This window comes from Rhinopithecus bieti, unplaced genomic scaffold (genome assembly GCF_001698545.2).
Source record: "Rhinopithecus bieti isolate Rb0 unplaced genomic scaffold, ASM169854v2 scaffold_9712, whole genome shotgun sequence".
NCBI classification, from domain to species: domain Eukaryota; kingdom Metazoa; phylum Chordata; class Mammalia; order Primates; family Cercopithecidae; genus Rhinopithecus; species Rhinopithecus bieti.
In genome coordinates this window covers 715,410-735,635 of record NW_016806339.1, presented here as the reverse complement: position 1 = coordinate 735,635, position 20,226 = coordinate 715,410, and the positions used below count along the sequence as shown (strand labels likewise).

Genomic DNA, 20,226 nt, shown 5'->3' with positions numbered 1-20,226 from the left:
TGTTTGGTATTGTCAGTTTTCTGGGGGTGTGTTTGTGTTTCTTTTCTTTTTTTGCCATTCTAATGTGTTACTATGCTATTTGAATTTGCAATTCTCTAATGACAAATGATGTTGAACATCTTTTCACATGTTTATTTGCCATCTTTACATCCAAGGTATTTGTTCGGATATTCTTCATTTTAAAATGAGTTTTTTTTTGTTTTGTTTTGTTTCGTTTTTTTTAATTGTTGAGCTTTGAGTGTTCTTTGTATATTGGAATACGAGTTTTTTATTATAGGTGTTTTCCAACTATTTTCTAGTAGTTGGTGGTCTGTATTTTCATTTTCTTAATAGTATCTTTTGCAGAATAGAAATTTTTAATTTTAACCAAGTTCAGCTTATCAGCTTTTCCTTCACAGATCATGAGTTTATTGTTTTATTTTAAAATTGCCAAACTGAAAGTCTCCTAGTTTTCTTCTAGACGTTTTATAATTTTGCTTCTATATTTAAGATCTATGATACATTTTGAGTTAATTTTTATGAAAGAACTAGTGTCTGCTTGTAGGTTCATTTCTGTGCATATGAATTTCTAATCTTTGCAATATTATTAGGTAAAAAGTATTTCTTCTACATTGAATTAATTTGCTCCTTTGTCAGTGATCAGTTGGTTATATTTGTGTGGGTCTATTTCTGGACTATGTTCTATTCTGTTAATCTATGTATCTTTTCTTTTGGCAATACTACAAGGTCTCCATTAGCTCTATTAAAATAGATCTTGATACTGATACTGTATGCTCTTAAAGTTTGTCTTCCTCTGTACTATTTTGTTGGTAATTTTAAGTCTTTTGCTTATCGCTATAAAGTTTAGAATCAGGTGGGTAATATCTAAAACAGCTTTCTGTGATTTTGAATGGGATCTATAAAGTTGTGAAGAACTGACAGCTTAACGATATTGAATTCTTCAATTCACATATGTATTTATTTATTTATCTCTTCTGTAATATTTTCATCAGAGTTCTGTAGTTTTCTACATATAAGCTGCATATGTATTTTGTTAAATTTATACCTATGTATTTCATTTTTTGGTACTATTATAATGGTATCTTCTTTATAATTTCATATTCCAATTTTTCATTGTTAGTATATCAGAAAGCAATTGAGTTTGTATATTGTCTTTGTATCTTGTGATGTTTTATATTCACTTTAATTTCAGGAAATTTTCTTTTGCAGGATCCTTAAGATTTTCTACAAAGATAATCATGACATCATGTCAATAAAAAAGCATTATTATTACCTTCTTAACTGCAGAGCTTTTATTTTTCTTATCTAATTGCAGTAGCTAGGGCTTCCAATCTAGTGCTGAATAGGTGTGCTGAAAGAAGATATTCTTACTTTGTTTCTTATCTTATGGGGAAAGCATATAATTCTGTGTGTTATTGATTGCTAGTTTTTTGGCAGATGTTCTTTATCGAGTTGGTAATGTTAATCTATATTCCTGATTTGCTGTGTATTTTTTATTGCAAATTAATATTGGGTTCTTTACAAAGTTGGTAATATTCATCTATATTCTCAATTTGCTGTGAATTTTTTAATTGCAAATTAATATTGGTTTTTTTGAAGAAGTTCTTTCTTCATCAAATAACATGCTCACATGATTTTTCTTCTTCAGCTTGTTGACATGTTGAGGCACGCGGTTTGATAATTTTCAATGATGAATCAATCTTAAATAGCTGAAACAAATCACACCTGTGTGTCAGAAATAATTCTTTTCATATATTGTGGTTTCAATTTGGTACTGTTTTCTGGGACATTTGTATCTACATTCATGGAAGATATTAGTACATAGTTTCCTTCTTTTTAATAAATTTATTACACTTTAGCAATATATAATATTGGCCCTATATAACGAGTTAGGAAACATGTTTCCTGTGCCTGTTGCCTGGAAGAGGTTGTGAAGAATTGATTTTTTTTTCTTAAATAACTGGTAAATTTTTCCAGTAAAACAATATGGGCTGCTTTATATTTTTGTAAGGTTGTTAATTAGTGATACAATAGAACTATTTTCTACTTCCCCTTGTTGGAGTTTTAATAGTTTACATCTTTCAATAAATTGATAAATATCATCTAACACCAAATTTGTGAGAATTGCCCTGTTCAATGAACACCTGGGCTATCCTTTAATGACGTCTACATCAGTAGTAATGATTACTGTTTTATTTCTGATATTGATAATGTATGATCACTTTCTCTCTGTTAGCTTTATTAATGGTTTATCAATTTGATTGATATTTTAAAGTTTTCAGCTTTTTATTTTATTGATAATCTCCATTTTTTCCTATTTTCATTATTATTGACTTTTGCTGTAATTATTATGTTTTATTAATTTAGTTGTGTTAGGACTAAATCACTCTTTCCTGCTTTCCTAAGGCAGAAGCTTAGGCTATTGATTTTTGATCTCTCTTTTTTTCCTGATATGTCTTTAATGTTATGAATCTCTCTTGAATTATTGCTTTTGGTATATCTCATACATTTTATAAGTTGTAATTTCATTTATATTTAGTTCTAAATATTTTTAAATTTCTCTTGCGATTTCTTTATTGTCATATATGCTATCTGAAAATATGTTGTACGTGCAGTAAATAGTTGGGGATTTCTTAGCTATCATTTAGATATAGACTTATAGTTTAATTCCATTATGGTCTGAGAACATGCGTTGTATGATTTCTAAACATTTAAATTATAAAGGTATGTTTTATTTCTCAGAAGAAGGACTCTCTATGCAAATGAAACACAGAAGTTTAAGAGAATAGTCTGTTTTTGAATGAGATGTGCTGTGAATATCAGTTAGATCAAGTTTATTGATATTTTTCTTGATGTCAAATGTTTTTACTAATTTTCTGTCTGCTTGTTTTATCAATTAATGATAAAAGTATACTTGAGTCTCTGTCTTAGTCTTTTCATACTGCTGTGATAAAATACTATATACTGGGTAGTTTATAATCAAAGAAGTCTGTTTTTCACAGTTCTGAATACTGTGAAGCTCAAGATCAAGATGCTGGCGGTTTTGGTGACTGATGAGGTTCTACTTTCTGATCCTTAGATAGCATCTCCTCACTGTCTGCATGATGGAAGGAATGAGGAGGTTTTGTTTGGGCTTCTTTTATAAGAGGCTAATCTCATTTATGAGAGTTTTACCCTCATGACTTGTTATGGTTAATACTGAGTGTCAACTTGATTAGATTGAACGATGCAAAGTATTGATCTTTGGTGTGTCTCTGAGGGTGTTGCCAAAGGAGATTAACATTTAAGTCAGTAGGTTGGGAAAGGTAGACTTACCCTTAATCTGCAGGGGCACCATCTAATCAGTTGTCAGTGTGGCTAGAATATAAAGCAGACAGAAAAAAAAAAAAATGTGAAAAGACTTAGACTGGCCTAGTCTCCCAGCCTACCTCTTTCTCCCATGCTGGATGCTTCCTGTCCTCAAACATCAAACTCCAAGTTCTTCAGTTTTGGGACTCCTTGCTCCTCAGCTTTCAGATGGCCTATTGTGGGACCTTGTGATTGTGATCATGCCACTGTACCCCAGCCTGGGCAACAAAGTAAGAGCAAGTCTCAAAAGGAACTGAAAAGTACTGTGGCTATGTTTTTCTTTTTCTTTATGCATTACTGTGCTGCCAGTTAATTCATTTATCAGCAACATCATTAAGTGAGTTAAAACATATATGTATGCATGTATATGTGTGTATATAATATGTGTGTATGTGTGTGTATGTATATATATAGACTCCCCTTTTTAATGTATATGTGTGTGTATATATGTGTGTATATATACACCACAAGTGTATATGTGTGTGTATATATGTGTATATGTGTGTGTGCATGCATATATATATGCGTATATACGTACATACATTTATATATAGCCTATTAGTTCTCTCCCTCTAGAGAACCCTGACTAATACATGACCTTATCACTGTCCCAAAGGCCCCACCTCTTAATAATATCATCTTTCATATACCTTTAGAATTATTATATTTTCTTGGAGAATTGGTCCCTTTAGCACTACACAATGCCACTCTAACACTTGGAATTTTATTGCACTATGGTTTTCTTTGTTGGAAATTAAATAGTTATGCTAGCTTTCTTTTATTAGTATTAGCATGATGTAACTCTCCATTTATATACTTTCAATCTATGTATGTATCTATATTTAAGTGAATTTTTAATAGACATTGCATATTATTTTTTCACTATCCTACCATTTTTTCTTTTAATTGTAATACCCAGACCACTCACATTTTAAATGATTATCGATATAGTTGTATTAATATCTACCATATTTATAAGTGTTTCTATTTATTTTATATGTTTATTATATATGCATAGTTATTTAAAATTCTTTGTTTGACAATTCCAACATCTATATCATATTTGGTTCTTGTTATTATGATGCTTTGTCTCTTCAAAATATGTTTTTTCTTGCCTTTGGCAGGCCTTACAACTTTTTGTTAAAGTCAGACATGATGTATCAGTTAATAAGGACTACATTATATGTGGCCTTTAGTGTGAAGATTTATGTTACTCCTGCTTGAAATAGGATTGTGTTTACTGTTTTCTGTAGTTGTATGTGCTAAAGATTAAAATTCTTTTTCTTTTCTTACTCTGTCTTTTACATTGTTTTGGGCTTTTCTAATAATTGCTCTCAGGGAGAGTCTGAAACTAGCGACTTTTTTTTTTTTGCTGTTGCTGCTATCCCACTGAAATCTATTGGTGTAGCAGTAAATTATAGGAGAAACAAAGTATTGTGCGATCTTATGACTAAATTCTGTCGGTTAGTGAGCTGATGTTTCTGGGCTGTGATTTTCAAGTATTTTTAACTTTTTATCCCCACTTAGGTGAGACACGAAGGCAAGCAGTGTGATGTTTGAGTAGTCATCTTCTCTTAGATGGGATAACACTGTATTAGCCTTTTCCCCTACAGATGAAATGCTTTATTGGGTAAAACTTGAATTTATTTCATAATGATTATTCTTCCCTTCCCACCGCTAGAGCCAAGAAGGTATCCTTCTTGGCTCCTGACAGTGAGAGACTGATGGGGGTCCTGGAGAAAGTATTCACTTACACTGTAGCCTCAGAAGTTACTCATTCTCCCTGTAGTTCACACTCAGTCTTCAGCATTCATGAAGATTACTTGTTCTGACTTGCTGACCCCAGTAGCCTCTGCTCCAGATGAATAGATCTTGGCAATGACTTTTAGATTCATCCTATCTCTCCATATTTCAAGATATCAGTTTGCTCTGTGACCTCAGGTCTCTGATAACTTCAAGAAAAGTCATAAGGTTTCAGTTTGTTAAGATTGCTCAACTTGTCAGAACTGAAGTGATGACTTTCAGACTTTTTAACTGTTGGAGCTAAAACTAGTACAAGAACATTTCTTAAATGAAAAAGAACAGACTAAAATAGAAGTGGATCACATTTAGTAAAAGTAAGAAATATTTTAAATTATATACAGAAATGTGCATGTGTGCAAGTATTTAAAGGGCAAAATAGAATTGATCAAACTTTTAAAAGTTAAAAAAAATACTGGCCTAGAGTACTGGTTTAGTTTTGTTTTTCTCAACTAATGGGTACGCAAATGCTTGGTGTATGCCTGATCTGAACCAGGTTAATATAAAATATAGGAAAAAATATATTTCCTTTTCCAAATAAATCCCAGTCTACTGACTGTAATACAACAATTTTTTTCTCATCACTAGAAATTTGCAACACTCCAAGGAAATGTTTCTATAGATATTAATTTAGTTTTGACAGTGTTGATCACTAAAGAGATAATTAACTAATTTTTAAAAAACTGGAGGAAAGGTTAAAGAAAAGCATTTGAAAAAATAATAAACAAGGACAGTAGGAAGAATCCCAGTACTTCAACTTATACTGATACAGTCAAGCTTCTCACATGAGTTTTTCTTTTAAATCATTATGTCATTCTGTTCTCACTGGGGAATAGCTTATTCACATTAGTTAATTTTCCACATACTTAAAACTTCACTTTTTGTATTAAAATATATTCTTTACTCTAAAATGTATCTGATTAAAACAAATGAGGATTCGGATTAGAAGAGTATTATAGATCATTTGTTAGTACCAATCACCTTATCTTGATATATCCAACACTGAGGCTCTTTCCTGTTTTAGGTACCAGCCTCTTCCAAGGCACTTGTTTCAAAAAAATGTTTCTTAGGTATATAGACAAAGTTTTTTCCCATTACCAAAACAGGACTCCTGTCTTTGATGTCCAAACTAAAACAACAATGAAGCAGACTTTTCCAAAACTACAAATCCAAGGAAAAAAAGTCCTGTAATTGCCATTTTTACAATGCACATAATCATTGTTAAGGTTCAAATGTGTCCCCCAAAATTTATGCGTTTGAAACTTAATTCTCAATGCAATCATGTTGAGAGGCGAGACCTTTAAAATTGGTTAAGTCATGAGAGTCCTTACCTCATGAATGAATTAATTCTGTTATTTCAACAGTGGGTTCATTATCGTTGAAGTAGATTCCTAATAAAAAGATGAGTTCACCCCTCTTTTCTCTCTGTCTTCCTTGTGTGATGTCTTCTGACATGTTACAGAACAGCATAAAGGGCCATGCAATATGCTAGCGCCTTGATCATAGACTTTCCAGATTCAAGGTCCTTGAGAAAACAAATTATTATCCTATATAAATTATCCAGTCTTAGGTATTTTCTTTCTTATAGCAGCACAAGACAGACTAAGACAATCATTTCCATTTTCCCAAACAGTCTTATTAAGCCATTTCAATGATGACGTAATTGAGTCTCACGGAAGTTAAGCAACTTGGATATAGATAAAATCAGTGCCTCAGTAGTAGAAAGCTAATAACATGCACAGCAAATTCAAACTTATACCAAAGTTCATACGAAAATATAGAATGTTAACCAATGTCTTCATATCTACATTTTGCTTTGGAAATAAATTATCGTTTTTTTAACTTAACTAACATTTTAATACAAATAAAATAGCAAAAGCTTATAATATGGAAAACAGTTGATTATTTAAAACTGTACATTCAGAACTCTTATATACAAAAGTATATTAAAAGTCATGTTTACTTCAGAATTTGTAGAATAAATAAAAAAATACAATGTATTTCAAGGAAGATAAAAGTCTATAAAGATTTTCCTAAGGAAATGCATGATAAATACATTATTTAAGATTACAATAGATTTGTATCTTTATCACTAAGTAAAGCTGCATCTCAATTTTATGGTAAAATATAAAATTAATTGTCAAAAATATATATGAAGAACTAGTAAACTGGATTTTGTAAACTTAGATCCTAAGCCAATGTGTAATACTAGTTTTTGTCACTGGCAAAAAAACTTACTGTGAATCTCTATTTCTTCTTTTTAAACTAAAGAATGTTAAGTTTTATGACTTCATAAGCCCCTTTGAGTTCTAAAGTTGTCCATCTGGTTTCACTCACACATGAATTCGTCAGAGATAGTAAATCTTCTGTTTTATTTTTATTCAATCTATGTTTCTTATACTTGTATGAAGGCTGACCATAATTGCTGCTGGATATCAAACACCTCATTATTAACAATGTGGTTGTCTACAGATTTTATGTTTTTAATTTCAAATGCCTGAAAAAAATGAGAGTTATTTTTACTGAGAAAAGTTATTTAACCTAATAATTTTTTTTTCTTATTGAGTTGATACATTTTCATTTTTCTTTTTGTAGAAGTCTTACTTCTACTTTTCAATAAATAAATTTATGACTGCCAACAACTTTCTCAAAGTCACAGTTGATTTCACAGATGATCATAAAAAGACTAGAAACAGCTAAAATAATGGAAAAAGTGACTGCCTGATAGAACACTTTTGTTGCATGTATTCATGTATAACAATTCATGATGAAAATATGAGACTATCACTACATTCAACAAGTAGAAGTTCAAAAATAGCTAAGATTAAAATTTTCTCAGCTATATTTCTGCATTTTCTGGACTTTTGATGCTTTCATTTTAACTATGTGATTATTGATATACATGACTTTTTGGTCACTATACAATGACATTATTTAAATTTCTGCTTTGACCACTCAACCCAAAACTTGTAGCTTAAAATATTATTTATTTATGTCACTACTCTGTGAGTCTACAGTTTTGGCCACATTGATCTGTGTTAAGTTTTCCACTGGTTTTGGCAAGACTCATGTGAAATGTGGTCAGTTGCCAGGTTGTCTCATGGTTCATTGGTTTCAAGGAGTCTCTTCTTTGATAGTTTATATCTGCTTCCTCTAGGTCAATCCAGACTTACTCAAATGGTGACAAGGTCCACCAAGACAGCAAAAGTGGAATATGTAAGTCTTCCTAAGGTCAAGGCTTCAAATTCTTCCATCATTTCTAAATTTTATCATTCAAAGGAAATAACCAGAGCAGCTCAGATACAAAGGTCATAAATACCAACTATGCATTGATTAGATTAGCTGCAAGATTCAGGCATGTTGGCTTATGTGTGTAATCCCAGCACTTTGGGAGGCCAAAGCAAGAGGGCTGATTGAGCATAGGAGCTTGAGGCTGCAGTAAGCCATGATCATGCCACTGTACCCCATCCTGCCTGGGCAACAAAGTAAGAACACGTCTCAAAAGGAACTGAAAAGTAGTGTGGCTATATTTTTCTTTTTTCTTTTTGCATTTACTGTGCTGCCAGTAAATTCACTTATTGGCAAAGTCATCAGAAAAGTCATATGTGTTGAACAAATGTTTGGTTGAATATGCATGAAATAAAGAGATGAAGATAATATAATTCAGTATGAGACTAATTACTAGATTCCCAAATTGTGACCTTAAATAATGACTATTAAGTATCATGTTAGACATTCTTCAGATAAAATTTAGGACCCTCTGTGATGGCTACAACAAATGCTTGGAATAGTCTTTAAAAAAACTAACAGTAGACATATTCTGCCCTTAAGTATGGAATAAATCATGGGAATAATCAACCTGTCTCATGCAACAAAAGTGTGAGAAAATATTGTTTACCCAAAGAAAAAAAATTTTTTTTTTGAGATAAAGTTTCACTCTTGTTGCCCAGGCTAGAGTGCAATGGTGCAGTCTCGACTCACTGCAACCTCCACCTCCTGGGTTTAAGCGATTCGCCTGCCTCAGCCTGCCAAGTATCTGGGATTATAGGCGCTCGCCATCACGCCCACCTAATTTTTTTTTTTTTTTTTTCTTCCTGAGATGGAGTCTTGCTCTGTCGCCCATGCAGGAGTTCAGTGGCATGATCGTGGTTCACTGCAACCCCTGCCTCCTGAGTTCAAGCAATTCTCCTGCCTCAGCCTCCCAAGTAGCTGGGACTACAGGCACATGTCATCACACCCAGCTAGTTTTTTGTATTTTAGTAGAGACGGGATTTCACCATGTTGCCCAGGCTGGTCTTGAACTCCTGACATAGGGTGATCCACCTGCCTTGGCCTCCCAAAGTGCTGGGATTACAGGTGTGAGTCACCGTGCCCATCCCCAAAGAAATTTTTAAGTGAGGATTATTCCCTGGTATTGGAGGTAGAAAATATATTCATTTATTAATTCTATAGATAACTGACCACCTAATTTAGAGATATAACACAAACCACACATTTAAAAATCCCTGCTTTAATAAACTTATATAATAGAAGGATAATTTGTAAATAGAATAAAGAACAGTATTTCAAAATTCCCAGTTTGATTCTAATTGATATTTCCCCTGGGTTTAACATTTCTGTAAGTCTCACGGGAAAGTCCTGTTTAAGGATTTCCCTTCATCTTTTTACATTAAAAGTCAAGGAGGTAAAGGGTCAAAATATGGGAACAACCCAAAAATCTATCAGCTGATAAATGGACGACCATTATTGGATGAAGTATTATTCAGCCACAAAAATGAATGAAGCACTAATAAATGACACAATGTGGATCAATTTCTGAAACATTAAGTATAGTGTTTCACTTAGTAAAGTGAAAGAAGCTAGTAATGAAAGACAATATTAGTGTGATTCCATGTATATGCAATGTCCCTAATAAGCAAATCTAGAGAGACAGAAAGTACATTAGTGGTTGCCTAGGGCTAGAGACAATGGGAAAGTTGTAAGGTGAAGAGTACAAGTTTTATTTTGGGAATGATGAAAATGTTCTAAAATGGACTATGCTGATTATAGCACAACTCTGTGAACACACTATAAAACATTGAATTATACACTTTAAATGCATGAATTCTATGGTATATGAATTTAATCTCTATAATTTTTTCCTTTAAAAAATCACATGGAAAGGAATTTTCTTTCCTGTAATGGGAGAGCAGCTTATATTCACATGTTTCTATCGGAGTTCCAGAAAAAGAAGAGAGAAAAAATTATACACAAAATTATTTGAAGAATTATTTCCTGAAAATTTTCAAATTTGGTAATTGACAGTAACCCAAAGATTTTAAGAGTGAAGCAAATTTCAATAATGTTAATTAAAAAGAAAATACCACCTAATCACATTATAATTAAATTTGAGACTTAAAGATTAAGAAATAATCTCGAAAGCAGTAAGGAAAAAATACATATTAAATATAGGGGAACAGTGGCAAAAATAAAAGGTCTCTTTCTCTACATAAATGTATGTATATATGAATATATATGAGTATGTATATGGCCATATATAAACATATCTATAAATACATGTAGATACACATAAATGCACATGAATATATAGATGATTATAAATATATGTGCATCTATCTACACACTCAGACACAACACACACACGCACACACACACTCACAGAGGTTTATTTATAAAAATTGGTTCATGCTATTGAGAAAGCTAGCAATTCCAGTGTCTTCAGGGTAAATGGACAGGTTGAAGACACAAGGAAGAGATGAAGTTAAATCTGAAGGCTGTCTGCTGGCAAAATTTCTTCTTCTCTGGGGGAGATCATTCTTTAATTGTCTCAAGACTTTCAACTAATTGTGGGATAATGTTCACCCACATTATGGAGAGTATTTACTTTACTCAAAGTCTACTTATTTAAATATTAATCTCATTTAAGAAATACTTTCACAGCAATATTCAGACATGTATGAACAGATATCTGGGTACCATGGACAAGCCAAGTTGGCATATAAAATTAACCATCACAACCTCCAAACGAAATTGCCAATTAAATAACAAGACAATGCAATTAGACTGGCATCAGATTTATGAAAACAATATAAAAAGCAAGCCTTTAATAGAGTATCATTTTTTAAAGAAATTTAATTTAAAAATGAGTGAAAAAAGAATGTTTACTATTAAGTTGTTCACCAAGTATCAAAGCTATTTAAATATTGTTTTAAATAGTGAATAGTCCAGGGTATACTATACTCATTAGTTATTCTCAAGTAATTGACTAGAGTGGTCAGAAAAGTTTTTGTTAAGGAGTCACATAATGAATATTTTAAGCCTTGTTGGTTTTATGTATTCCTGTCATATTTTCTTCTTCTTTTGTTTTTCTACAACTGTTTAAAATTGTGAAAAACATCTTTCATGGACTATAATTTAACAGGATATAGGCCAGATTTGGCCCCTGGGAGCATATTAATTCCTGTGTTAACGAACGTGTTTCATCTAACCGAGAGATGACTGAATGAACACTGGCAAAAGCACTATTGATGAACATTTAATTGTAAAGGCAAGGGCCAAAAAATTATTGTATATATACACATATACACACATACATATGTGTACTTCAATATATATACATATGTAAATCAAAATGTATTCTGATAGAGTCAAAATAATGAATGTAAAGGATGGTAGAAAAAGGGAGATGGGAATAAGAAATATATATTCATTGAATAATGAAAAATCAATAGGTGGCAAGCAAAAGATGCCATAAAAGTAGCAGAGTAAAATGTAAAACAAAATAAATAAAAGAGATTAAAGGCTTTTAAAAAAGTAAAGGTATAAAGATAACCACAGGATCAAAACTACCGATATTTCTAAATATCAAGTACATTTAAAAAAAGAAAAAATATTCATAGTCAATAAAATACATGAAATAAAATACAAATAGCAATTATAAATCTGACAGCTGAGATCAATAATAACAGTCATAGAAATAAATATGAATAGACTTAATTGTTAGAAGATTTTCATTTTGGCTGACAAAAAAACTACACAACTACATGCTGAACACCAGAGATACTGACAACAGAAATTCACAGGATCTAAAATAAGAGTTTCTTGGTTTCTACAACTTTTTGAGTCTGAGATTCTACGTATTGACTTGTAGAATCATACTATTTGTCAAATCAAGTCATACGGCCATTGAAATTCAGATAAAAAGCAAACTAGTCCTTCATTGGAGTTGCTGCAAAGCCATTGTAAAAAGCCATGGATGTTAGAAAATAGTATTTGTGGATACTATGATATTATTTCAAACAACTTACCACATCTGGTATTGCATTACACTTAATCTTCACAGAAATGCACATGAAAAGTATTACTATTATTTTTCTTAATTTACGGTTATGAGAATTTTGTCTCATGGATGTTAAACCGCTTGTCCAAGATCATATCACTTTTAAAATGACATTATTGATACATAAATCAATTTTTGTGCAACTCTAAAACACATGCTACTGAAGATTACACCACGCTAATTGGTTCTTTCCCTATTCTGGAGTTCAATGAATTGCAAGGAAAATCTTATTTCACAGCCATATCACGGCATTTGGCTTCTATTCTCTATCACTGTGCTGAAAGTGTCTTCAAAAAAACCTAAATGCTAAGAGAAAGTAATTTACTTATTTGCAGATATTATGATTGTCTACATAGAAAACCCATGAGAATGATAGAAATGATGACAACTAAGAGAGTTTGGAATGTAGCAAGTCACAGAATTAATAAATATATAAACATGAATGGTTTTCCTTGATATCAGTCATGACTGGTTAAAATGTAAATGATTAAATAAAGCACATGGATAATAGCAAAAGTGATGACAGAAATACAAGTTTTCATGTTTTATCCTGGTCTTCAATCTCAAAAATACAAACTCTTCTATGTGGAGATTTCATGCACACTGCATACTTAATATTGCAAATTGAACTCATCATTATCATGTCCCTCTATCCTACTTCACCTTATGGATTCCCTTGCTCAACTTGTGACATTCCCATGTCCCTATACCCATGTTGAAAGTCTGAAGTTATTGGCTTCATTACTTGAATATCTCCTCTCCTTACCCCTCAAATCTATATTTTTGCTAACTTTGCCTTTAAATGTCTTCATAGACTTCAGTTATAATTTTCATAAAATAAAATGCATGTATTTTAATGTGTGTTTGTTGTTTTGATAAATGTATCCACCTATAGAAACACCACTTTAATCAAGCTATAAAATATTTTCAAAATCTCAAAAGATGTACACATAACTTCTTAGAGTCAGAGTCATCCTCCCAAGGCAACCATTGAACTGAGTTTTATCACCACATTTTAGATTTACCTTTTCTAGAACATTAATAAACAGAACCATACTGTGCGTAATCTTTTGTATGTGACTTATTTTGTTCAACGCAATATTTTTCAGATTCATTCAGGTTGTGTGTAACATTAATTCATTAATTTTTTTATTGCTGGATACACTAAGCCAAATATTTCTTAGGTAATTTTGTCTTCACCAATGCTTAGGTTACAAATCTCTTTCTAATTTGTATCTTTCCTATTAATGGCATGATTTACTTTCATTACTACTTTTTCGAATGTCTCTTTCATACTGTTTAAGGGCAATATTATAAAAAGCGCCCAATCTAACTATGCAGCTCCTCTACAAAATATCCATCAATGGATTCTCTCAAATGATAGATTAAAAGAATAAGCCCCTTACAATAGCATCCAGGATCATTCAAGATCTGTTCTTTTCCTCCTTTGCCTGCCTTATCTCATTATGATTCAGAACTTCCTAAGTACATTTAGATTTCATCATATTTTATTTTAGCTCTCCTTTGTTTTGCTCTACATTATTTGCTTTTCAAGCCTAAAAGAGTTTTCTTTGCTTCTTTGTTTAGGTGAAAGTTTCTTCACAATTTGAACAGGAAAGTATAAGGCAGAGAAGACATGGTAATTTAAGACAAAGAGAATAGTGTTCAAAATGTTGATGCTCGGTATATTTGTTGAAGGTTCTTTGTAGATTATGATATTAGCCCTTGTCAGATTTATAGTGCAAAATTTCTCCCATTCTGTAGTTGCCTTCACTCTGATGGTAGTTTTTTGCTGTGCAAAAGCCTTAGTTTAATTAGATCCCATTTCAATTTTTGGCTTTGCTGCCCGGTTGCTTTTGTTTAGAATGAAGTCCTTGCCCATCCTACGAATTTCCATTAATATGTCCTGTGAATGGATGTAATACCTAGATTTTCTTCTAGGTTTTTATGGTATTAGGTCTAACATTTAGTCTCTAATCATCTTGGAATTAATCATCAGTATAAAGTGGTAAGGAAAGGGATCCTTTAGAGTTCAGCTTTCTACTTAGGCTAGCCAATTTTCCCAGCACTCATTATTTACATGTAGGGTTCCGTTCGCGCTTCGTGTTGGTTGCGTCTCAGGTGTCAGAAAGATCGAGCTGTAGAGTGGTATTATTCTGAGGACTATGTTCTGTTCCATTGGTCTATAGCTCTGTTTTCTGCGCGGTACCAAGTACCATGCTGTTTGGTTACTGTAGCCTGTAGTATAGTTGATAGTCAGGTAAGCGTAAGCTAGCTTTACTTTTACTTAGGATTGTTGCAATGCGGGCTCTTTTTGTTCCATATGAACTATTAATGGTTTTTCAGGAAGCAGGTTTTTCCAATTCTGTGAAGAAACTCATTGTAGCTTGATAGGGATGGCATTGAAGGTCTATAAATAAGCCTTGGGAGTATGGCCATTTCAGACGTATTATGAATTCTTCTATCCATGAGCATGAGATATTCTTCCATTTGTTGTTCCTCTTTTATTCACTGAGCAGTGAAAAACCCCATCAAATGCAAGTGGGGCAAAGATTAGACAGACATTCTCAAAAAAGATTATTCATACAGCCTAAGACACAGAAAAATGCATCATCATCACTCGGCCATCAAGAGAAATGCAATTCAAACCACAATGGATACAATCTCTCACACCAATTAGAATGGCAATCCATTAGAAGTCAGGAAAGCAACAGGGTTGGAGAGGATATGAGAGAAAGGAACACTTTTACCTGTTGGTGGTATTTGTAACTAGTTCAACCATTATGGTAAAAACTAGATATGGCAATTCCTCAAGGATCTAGAACTAGATTGTACCATAGACCCAGCCATCCACTACTGGGTATATACCCAAGGAATATAATTAGTCTACTACAAAAACACATGTACACGTAGGTTTATGCGGCACTACTTCACAATAGGCAAAGACTCTAATCAACCCAAATGTCCATCTGTGACAGAGACTGGGATTAACGAAAATGTGGCACATATAACCAGTGAATTATGCAGCCATATAAAAAAGGATGATCTGTCCTTTGTAGGGACATGGATGCAGCTGGAACCATCACTTCTAGCAACTATCACAAGAAGAGAAACACAACAGCGCAGGTTCCTCACTCGATAGCGTGGGAACTGAACAAGAGATCACATGGCTCCCGGAAGGGAACAACGCATGGGCCTATCATGGGGAGGGGGAGGGGGGAGAGGGGAGGATGCATTCGGGAGTTATCATGAATATAAACGATGAATTGATGCGGTCGCTGACCAGTTGATGGTGCAGCACACCCATACAATGCAATAAGTACTACATATGTAAGCAAACCTGCACGTTTGCCACATGTACCTAGGAATTTAAAGCTGTACCCTAGAACTTAAAGTATAATAAAAAAAAAAAAATGTTGATGCTTTTTTTAAATTTTTTTATTTTTTTTGAGATGGAGCCTATATCTGTCGCCCAGGCTGGAGTGCAGTGGTGCCACCTCAACTCACTGCAACCTCCGTCTCCTGGGTTCACTCCATTCTCCTGACGAGTAGCTGGGACTACAGGCGCCTGCCACAACGCCCGGCTAATTTTTTGTGTTTTTGGTAGAGACGGGGTTTCACGGGGTTAGCCAGGATGGTCTTGATCTCCTGATCTCGTGATCCGCCCGCCTCGGCCTCCCAAAGTGCTGGGATTACAGGCGTGAGCCACTGCGCCCGGCCTGTTGATGCATATTTTAAAAAGCATGATGAGATGGTGTGTATGGGTGGGTAGAAATCATGAAAGTATTTCTGATATTGTTTCAGCTAGATCTCTCAGGGGGTTTTGCAGGAGCTGACATTGAAAGTCTAGGCTGGGTTGACATCAAATGTTCTGCAAATTAATTCATTGGCCATTATCCAGCAAAAGTGATGGAAAATGATTGAAATGTTCTGAATGTTATATTAGTTGTCTATTGCTGCTGAAACTAAGTACCACAAATTTAGTGGTTTAAAACAACACAAATTTATTATTTCACAGTTTTACAGGTCAAAAAGTCCAATTCGACTCAATTAATTCATATGACCCAAGAGTTACAAGGCTGAAGTCAAAGTATTTATTGGCTGGGCTCTTCTCTGGAGGCTTTGGGCTTCTATTCTCTCTCATTGTGCTGAAAGTGTCTTCAATATGAGAAAGAATGGGGATACCAATAAGAAACTAAATGCTAAGAGAAAGTAATTTACTTATTTGCAGATATTATGATTACACAGAAAACCATGAGAATGATAGAAATGATGGCAACCTAACAGAGTTTGCTAATGTAGCAAATCACAGAATTCATAAATATATAAACATGAATGGTTTTCCTGAATATCAATCATGACTAGTTAAAATGTAAATAATTAAATAAAGCACATCGATAATAGCAAAAATGTGCAAACTCTGTTAGGTTGTCCTCATTTCTATCATTCTCATGGGTTTTCTATGTAGACAATCATAGTATCTGCAAATTCTATATAGACAGTCATAGTATCTGCAGTTTCTTATACCTGTAGAACTGAGGTCCCTATTCTTTAATGGCTGTCAGCTAGGGCTGGCCTCTAGCTTCTAGAGGTTTCTTTCTGTTCCTTATATATGGCCCTCTCACTTCAGAACAAGCAATGGCTCATCAAATCCTTCTCACACTTGGCATCTTTCTGACTTCACTTTTTGCTGCTTATCTTCTACCACGTGTCTTCTGCTCACATCTAGACAAACTTTTTTTGTTTGCTTTTAATGACCTGTCTAATTACACTGAGCCCATCCAGAAAATTGAGGATAATCCCCCCTTTTACAGTCCATAACCTTAATTATATCTGCACAGTCTCTTTTGACATGTAACATAACATATTCACTAGTTCCTGGAGATTAGTATGTGGATGTCTTTGGGGGATGGAATTTGATAAGGTCAGATTTAGGTTGTAAAAGATGCTTATAGATGACTTACATCTCCATGAAAATTCATGCATTGAAACTTATTTATAAGTGGGATAATTGAGAGGTTATTAGTCCTTTATAATAAGCACCCTCCACCTCCCTCAGTGAGCTCCCTTGTTACTTCTACCACGTGAAAACACAGCAAAAAGACAACCCTCTAAAAACCAAGAAGTGGGTCCTCACCACACAGCAAATCTGCTGGAGCCTTTATCTAGAACATGCCAGCCTCCAGAAGTGGGAGAAATAAATTTCTATTGTTTATAAATTACCTCGTCTATGGTATTTTGTTATAGCAGCCTAAATGGACTAAGAGAGAAGGTTTATTCTGGTAACTGGGTGGAAGTTATATGTGGACATAGCAGATGCCTCTGTAGACTGCATTATATTCCTTCAATCCACTTGTGATTTCAGTCACATCTTGTGAGATCACATTCACCAAATTTTCCCACTGCCTTACCTCAATTGCAAGCTGTAAAATTTATAATTTGCTCAAGGAACTTTTTATTGCTGTAGTTTATCCATAAGCATAGCCCAGAAGTCCTAGTGGGGAGGTAGAATAGGGGTATTTTAAGGCTCCCAGTTTAGATCCTCATCTGTGAAGGATGAAAGTTGATTAATAAATGCACCCCTCCCATTTTGCATGTGATGAGTCTTCACATTTGTCAACACTCCCAGTGGATTTGAGCCTGGTTCCCACACCAGCAACTCTTTCCCTAAACACTGCTGCCCGTGATAACTTCCCAAATAGATTGCCTGTCAGTACCCATCTCCTTGTCTCGAGTTTTGTATTTGAGATAATTTTAACCAAGACAAAAAGCAAGCTGTCATATTTATAGGGAGGCCAGTATAATATTTTATTATGAGGGTCTGAAAGTCTTAACCAAGGCAGTTGCAAAGGGCTAAATGAAAGAAGATAGTTTTAAGACATGTAACTGATTATATTTAGAAACATATTGACTATGGAATAGAGAGAGACAGAGGATATTTGAGAGGGTTAACTTGCAAGGAAGGCAGGGGAAGAAAAGTGAGGTAGTATTACATCTGTTCCCAATATGGACTTTAAACTAATCTGAAACAATGATAAACTTGGACACTATCTAGATTTAAGCATCAAATATGCAGTAAGTTCCTAATTGCTCCAAAGTAATTCATTAGTATATTAATTAACTAATTCTGAGGTTACAGAGTATGGAAATCTCAAACCCTTATATAGTGCTTACTATAAGCCAGGTACTGTTCTAATCACTTTATGATGTAAAACAATTTTATCCTCTTAATATCCTATGGGTAGATACTATTAAATGACCCCTATTTTAAATATAAGAAAACTGAGATACAGAAAGATTTAATAACTTTCCCAAGTTTACACAGTTCTAAGTAGTAGTGCTGAGGTTTGAACCCAGGGCCATCATGCTCTTGAGTTGGAGATTTTAGTTCTACACTATTCTGTATCTCTTAATATTAATAATACCAGTATGTTTTCTAGTAATACTAACATAAGTATGTGTGATCATGGGAGATTGAAAACATGGACACAGTATTTTACAGTCCTTCTATCAAAAGGTGAAGGCTATTTCCCCAAATCTTGAATTCAAGCTGGCCCTGTGATTTGTTTGACCAATCGGTGTAGGCAAATTAAACATTATGTGAGTTCTAGAGAATAGCGCCAAGAGTCCTTGTTGTTTATGCTTTTTCTCTCTTTTAAGGAAGCTAAGTCACACTGCTAACTAATGAGAGACCAACTTGAAAGAGGGAGGATCTGCCAATAGCCAACACCACAACTCCAGATATATGGGAGTCAGGTCATCATAAACTATCCATTTTTCTGCCGAGTCACAGTAGACTGCAACTCCATGAATGAGACAAAGAGGTATCGGTAAAAATAAAACAAAACAAAACAATAACTGCCTGGTGTAACCACAGAATCTTAAGAAATAATAAATCATTTTAATCCAGTGTTTTGAGTCGGTTTGTTATACAATGGTAGATAACTGACTATGATTAACAGAGAGGCTACTCACAATAAGAAACAAAGCTAGCTGTTGTGAGAAATTACAAGGTAGTAAAAATATGTCGCTAAAATTGAGAGGTAGCAGTAAGACTTCACCTCGAGGAAGACAATGATGGAATAATTAAAACTATAAAACATATCTAGAATACTTCAAAAGATTCCTTCAGATAAGATCTTAGAATGGAGAAGTAGTAACCAATGAAGAAACGTTTGCTCCTAAACTACATGTTTTCCTTGTCTGTGAAACTATTGCAAATTCACATTATAAATAGTGTGTTTTTATGAACACAGTTATTTTAAAGATATAAAAAGAACTGAAAGGAAGATGAGCTTTGAAGTCAGATAAGACAATATTGTAATACTTACGTTACAACTATCTGGCTGGTTTTGAAACAGTTACTGGAGGTCTTTTTACCTCAGTTTCTGGTCCGTTAAATGGGAATATTGGCATCTGATTTATAGACTTGTTTGTTAGTTAAGTACAGTGACATAAGTAGACAGCTATTTTAGCGTCTAGTTTAAAAATTGGTGTGCAAAAATTGTACTTTACTTCATCTTCAACTTGTAGGAGAACTTAAAGAAATATCCATAGTTCATTATATCACAACGAATATAGTGCCACTTTCTGAATTATATTTCTAATGAATTACAATTTTCCATTACAACTTTTACACCGAGGTACGCCTAAAACAGTGTGGCTTTCATTTTAGCTAACCCAATTGATAATAAATTAAAATATTTATTATTATAAAATAATAAACAAAATAATATATA

At 33.5% G+C, this 20,226-nt stretch overlaps 1 long non-coding RNA gene across 1 annotated transcript; it reads right to left on the bottom strand.

The window, feature by feature from the left end:
* Positions 1-1,431: 1,431 nt before the first annotated feature.
* Positions 1,432-7,419, bottom strand: LOC108532003 (uncharacterized). Its single transcript, XR_001886333.1, has 5 exons — positions 7,387-7,419; positions 6,480-6,673; positions 5,103-5,300; positions 3,316-3,357; positions 1,432-1,709 (listed from the first exon to the last, which is right to left on the bottom strand). It is a non-coding gene; the product is annotated as an uncharacterized LOC108532003 (long non-coding RNA).
* Between the last annotated feature and the right edge of the window lie 12,807 nt (positions 7,420-20,226).